Source organism: Triturus cristatus, chromosome 1_2 (assembly GCF_964204655.1).
Source record: "Triturus cristatus chromosome 1_2, aTriCri1.1, whole genome shotgun sequence".
In the NCBI taxonomy this organism is placed as follows: Eukaryota; Metazoa; Chordata; class Amphibia; order Caudata; family Salamandridae; genus Triturus; species Triturus cristatus.
The window spans coordinates 1,103,355,938-1,103,361,937 of NC_140580.1; the positions used below are offsets into that span (position 1 = coordinate 1,103,355,938).

Consider the following 6,000-nt stretch of genomic DNA (forward strand, 5'->3'; position numbering starts at 1 on the left):
ACAACGTAACCCATCCTTACAAGAGGCTATTGAAACTGCTAAGAGTGTGGAATGCTCCATTCATTCATTTAACAGTATCAATGTTGATAATTTATCTTCAGGTGTAGCAGCTATTAGTGCAAAAGACTCTTATGTTAAGTCTAATACCTTTAGAACCAAATTATTATGCACTCGTTGCGGTTCTAAATCTCATTCTTTTAAATTTAGGCATTGTCCAGCTAAGGGTAAAGAATGTTACAAATGTAAAAATTTGGGTCATTTTGGTGCTTGGTGTCAAGCCAACAGGAGAGTAGCTAGTCTTGCTGATGAGGAAATTGTTGATGAAACAAATAATGAACCAACTTTTGAAAACAGCATTATTTGTATAACAGAAGATGTATCTCAATCTCATATATTAGGTCAAGTGTCTGTTAATGCTGATAAAAATATTGATTCAGAACCTTATGTTCCTCCCATGTGTACCATTACTATTGATGGCAGAGTGGTTGAAATCATGGCAGACTCTGGCTCCCCCTATACCAGCGGTTCCCAAACTGTGCGCCGTGGCTTCCTGGTGTGCAACAAGAACTTGCCAGGGGCGCCGCGCACTTCTGGGAGACGTGTGAAAGGTAGCAAGCTTTCTAGAAGTACACCTCAGTTCTGAAACAGGTTAGGTGCATATTTGAAATGTGCACTTGCGGCCTGAGTAAACATGTCTTGCGGGGGAGTTTCGGAAGCCCCACCGGTCAGCCTCTGAAATGTTTTGGACCAGCGTATGATGTGTTGCAGGACAGGCGCAAACAATCATGACATGATGCGGAGGGTTATTGCTGCTCATGCTCTGAAGTGACTCTAGTAATGGTGTCCACCAGGAAAATCGGGTAATCCATTATAAATGTGAGATTGTTTGATTAAAACGTTTTATATATTTACCAGCAAGGCTAATGTCTTCATTGCCCCTTCACTCCCATGATGTGTCTGTGTGTATCGGAAGACATCCAGTTAGCGAAGGTGACTTGAAGTGTTCTTTTCAATAAAGTTGTGTAGGAATTCAAATAGAGCAGGAGTCTTCACTCTTTCAGTAGATGTATTGCAGCCAAAAGGATAGGCAAGGATACAGGTGAAGAGGGCTCAAGGTGGCTGCCCCAACTGCTAGAGAAGCAATTCCATCCTCTAACCCAAACATTCCAAACATGTAAAACATAGAATACTTTGGCAAGTACAATGTAACATTCTAAGATTTATATGTAAAATAAGTGCACTGAGAAATGATGCATAGACACCACATATCTCCCTCCTTTTAAAAAGGAAGATTACACATATGACAAAGCTGTAAACAAAAATCCTTATTGGACATACCTACGTGGAATCCTCCTAATTCTTGAACTCCTTCTGACCTCAGGAGAACTCTCATCAAAATTTACCACTGGATTATAAACAGGATTTATTCTGGCCAAACGACCATAATTCCACCATTGACCATTCTCTAATTTTGCACTGTTACCTTTAATTATGATTATACGTGCAGGATCCCTGAATTTAGATTTACCTTTTTGTAACAACAGAGGGTCCTTGACACGAACCAGGTCACCAACCACAAAATTGACTTCTTTCATGGAGACAGGCACGGAGAGTTTATCACATCTCCTAACACTAGCTTCATCACTACGATTTTTAGCAATGAGCGAATTTCCTGTAACATCACACTTATTATTCAAGCAATTCAGCTTCCAAAATGGATTGAGCGTAGATACCACTTTCCTCCCTCTCATCAACTCAAAAGGAACACAACCAGATACAGAGTGAGGAGTAGTCCTATATGCCCATACTACGTCTCTAATAGCAGATTCACAATCTACTTTAGCTTTGATGGCACTCTGAATGCATTCAACTAGAACCCTATTGAATCTTTCAACTTTGTCATTCGCCTGAGGAAAGTATAAAGGAGTGCGTAAATGCTTGATGCCCATCTTAGTCAAAAAATCTTGCATGAGTTGTGAAGTAAACTGAACCCCATTATCAGTAAGTAATTCCTCAGGTGTGCCCTCTCTGCTGAATACATCCTGAAGAAATCGAATGACAGACTTGGTATTTGGTTCAGAAACACCTCTGACCTCTACCCACCTGGATAAATGATCGATTAAAACTATGAAATATTTCATACAATTGGGTATTACATGAAATGGTCCAAGAAAGTCCACTGCAACCTTTTGCCACACTCTGTTGGGAGAAATTGAAGGTTTGGGAGATGGAGAATTTGTGACCAAATGTTTGTCACTGTATAAACACTGTGTACAATTAACAACAAGTGCTTCCACATCTCGATCAACAGACGGCCACCAAAAATCATTACAAACTCTGCGCTTGGTAGCAGTCATACCCAAATGACCTGAAGGTGCCGTTTCTAGGATTCTTTGTCGAAAACAAGATGGAGGGATCAATTTACCTTCTCTGACTAAAAGATTACCTTCAAGAGATAACTCATTTGCAACCTTGCAAAATGGTTGTAACTCAGGTTCAACAGATCTTTCCTTAGGCCAAGCTTTCACTACAAATTCCATAACTTGTTTAAGTAATGAATCACTTTCTAATGCTTTATGCCACTCTACCATGTCAGAACAGATTACGGTGTCGTCAATGCTAGCAATAAAATATTCTTCAATGTCATCTTCTGAAGCATTAGACCTGTCCACCTGCACAGGATGTCTGGATAAAAAGTCAGCCTTAATGTTTTTTCCTCCAGCTATGTATTGTACAATAAAATTGAATTCTAAAAGCTTGGCTAACCTAGCGGTTGCTTTTTTGATTTTGTTGCCAGAAAGGATATCCACTAAAGGTTTGTGATCGGTTCACAAACAAAATTTTCTCCCCCGTAAGTATGGTTTAAACTTCTCAATTCCCCATACACAAGCAAGCAGTTCTTTCTCAATAACTGAATATCTCAGTTCAACATCTTTCATGTGTCTGGATGCAAAACCAATTGTAAGCTTATTGTTGCCAGACATTTGCAATAAAACAGCACCCATGCCACAAGAACTGGCATCCACAGTAACAAATGTATCGCGCCCTTCCACGTATACTTGAAGAGCAGGTGCAGAAAGGATGCTCTCTTTTATGCGCTGAAAATGGTCTTGACAAGTGGCAGTCCATATGAAATCAGAGTTTTTCTTTACAAGACTTCTGAAACATTCAGTGAGAGTTGCAAAGTTCTTTATGAACTTGGAGTAAAATTCGCAAAGCCCAATGAACGATCGAAGTTGATCTTTGTCAGTTGGGTGAGGTGCATTGACGATGCCATCCACAATACTGGGTTTAGGTTTAACACCATCTTTGGAAAGGACATGTCCTAAGTATTCAATCTCATTTACTAGAAAAATGCATTTATCTTCTCTGACAGTAACATGATTGTTTTGCAAAACGGTGAGTACTTTTTCAAGCACAACGTTGTGTTCTTCTTTTGAAACAGTATGCACCAAAATGTCATCTTGAAACACAACTACATTAGAGATATCTTTAAATAGATTACTCATGACTTTCTGAAACACAGAAGCAGCTGACGCCAAGCCAAATGGCATCCTACGAAATTGGAAGGTACCATCAGGTGTAACGAAAGCTGTGAAATTCCTAGAAGACACATCCAGTTCCACCTGCTGGTACGCAGCTCGTAAATCCAGTTTGGAAAACCATTTGGATTGGCCGACAGCAGTGATTAGGTCCTCAATGCGGGGTAATGGAAAGTTTTCTACCCAAATTGCGTTGTTGATGGAGCGCAAGTCAATGCATAGACGAAGTTCACCATTTTTCTTTTTGGCCAAAACGATCGGAGAAAGCCATAGAGGGGCATCTACTTTCTCTATAATGCCATCCTTCTGCATGTTGTTTAAAATTGCAGACAGTTCACTTCTAACACTGTGAGGGACATTGCGTAGTCTATGCTTGACTGGTTGCGCACCTTCTTTAATCTTGATGGTGTGGCAAACATTTTTAATCAAGCCAATTTTGTCAGAAAATACATTTCTAAATTTTTCTTTCCAAGTTGAATGGTCAGATGCTGAATTGGTAAGAGAAACAGGATGTTTAAGACCAGGTTTAATGATCATCCCAAAATCTGCTTGATGCCACCATCCTAGGACATTAATACCTTTGTATGCTACATAAATCTTACCATGAATAGTTTTAGTTTCAAAGGTGATGTTGCCACAGAAGTATCCTGCTAAATCAATCCTGCTGCCTTCAAATGCAGTAGTGATAACATTAGGGGGCAATAACACTTTGTGTGACCAGATTTGTTTATACTTGTCAATAGAAATTATAGTAATTCTTGCCCCAGAATCTATAAGTAGCGGAATGTTGATACTATCAATGAAAATCTGGACCAAAGGATCTGAAATTGTGTTCTCAGAATGTACATTATTAATGTCAATGCAATCTACTGCTAACATTAATTCTTCAAGTTTGTTTTCTACAACAACAGTGTCAACATCGGAGTCTTGAACCAGTCTAATGGAATGACGTTTTCCTCCTCTACAAACATTACCAAAGTGACCAATTTTCTTACATTTCCAGCACTCTTGTGCTGCAGCTGGACAATTTTTAAAACTTGAAACATGGGAATTTGAACCGCACCTAAAGCATACAATTCTGCCACGACCACAAGATGAACCTCTGAAGCTTCTAAAATTTGAGAAAGCGCCTCTGGATTTGTTTGCTACAGTATCATTTGTGTGTGAGGACTTTGTAGATAATGCACCAGTGGTTGAGGGCAAAGGTTGAGTTTGCAAAATGTTTTAATCACATTCAGATGTTTCAATACTCTTCGCTATATCAATAGCTTCATCTAATGAAGGATTTCTACAAGATAACAACCTTTGTTGGATTTTCTTTGAATAACACCTAGATACTAATTGGTCTCTAATTAATTGTGAGGTGAAATGATCAAAATCACAATAACTGGCCAAAACTTTTAAAGCTGTTATATAAGTGTCAATAGATTCATTGGGACCTTGGATGCGTGTAAAAAATTTGTGACGATGAACAACTAAATTGACTTTTCCCTCATAATAAATAGTTAATTTTTTAACTGCCAGCTGATATTCATCTAGATCACCTAAATCTTGGCCCAAGTATACAGGTAAATGGTCAAAAACATTTTGCTCTTCAACACCTAAGTAATAATACATAAGGCTACGTTTTCTTTCTGGTTTGAATTTTAACCCATCAATGGCACCAATATAGGCTTCAAAAGATCTGAACCAAAGGCGCCATTTTAGAGGTGGTTCCCCAGGATCCTGTAGAAATAAAGCAGGAGGTGTAACAGTTTGCATGATGTAACCTGTAAACCAATAAAATAATGTAGAGAATGTGCTTGCAGTGAAAACAATGAAATAAAGCAGTCGTTCCTGTAAAAGAAAATAATAATTAAGTGCCAAGAATGGAACTAAATGTTGTTAAATCTAAAATGCGTTAGCTGTAATTAAAATACCAAACAGCAAAAAAATGTATTAATTTTGCATTAACACATGGAGAAGACCACAACAAAAAAAATAGGGTGTTAATCGCTGATGATGAAAAATGAGCTGTGAATCCAGTAGATGGCGCTGTGACAGAAAGACTAAGAAGAAAAATTGTTGACAAGTTCTTGTTGAAGAGTACTTCCTTTGTTAATCTGGTTGAACATATCTATGGTAGTAATCATGTTAGAAATCTAGATGAAGTGGATGAAAAGTGGGACTCCTTGAAGTAAAAAAAACAAGGTAATGTAATACACTTTGTTTCCTGAACACATCAAAAGAAAAGAAAAATGACAGTCTGAAAGGCACTGTAGGATATTCTGATTAGTAAAAGTTGAAGCAGATGGAAATGTTGTTTATTTGAAGATAGTCGAAGTGAGAAGCTGTATTTATTTACTTAGTGCTTGATTGTTGAAGAGAAAAAAAAATAATTGTCGTTTAACCCCTTCGCCGCGGCGCAAATTCCGCCGCGGCGCTGGGGGGGTGCGGGGTGAGCGCGGCGCCGCCATGC

The 6,000-nt window shown here is 38.6% G+C and overlaps 1 protein-coding gene across 1 annotated transcript in view; it reads left to right on the plus strand.

Moving 5' to 3' along the window:
* Positions 1 to 5,469, plus strand: part of LOC146868755 (uncharacterized) — a 32,143-nt gene extending 26,674 nt beyond the window's left edge. The window contains exon 5 of the mRNA XM_085624158.1: positions 4,454 to 5,469. The gene's annotated coding sequence lies outside the window, so the exon portion shown is untranslated. The remainder of the gene's footprint in view (positions 1 to 4,453) is intronic.
* The last annotated feature ends 531 nt before the right edge of the window (positions 5,470 to 6,000 follow it).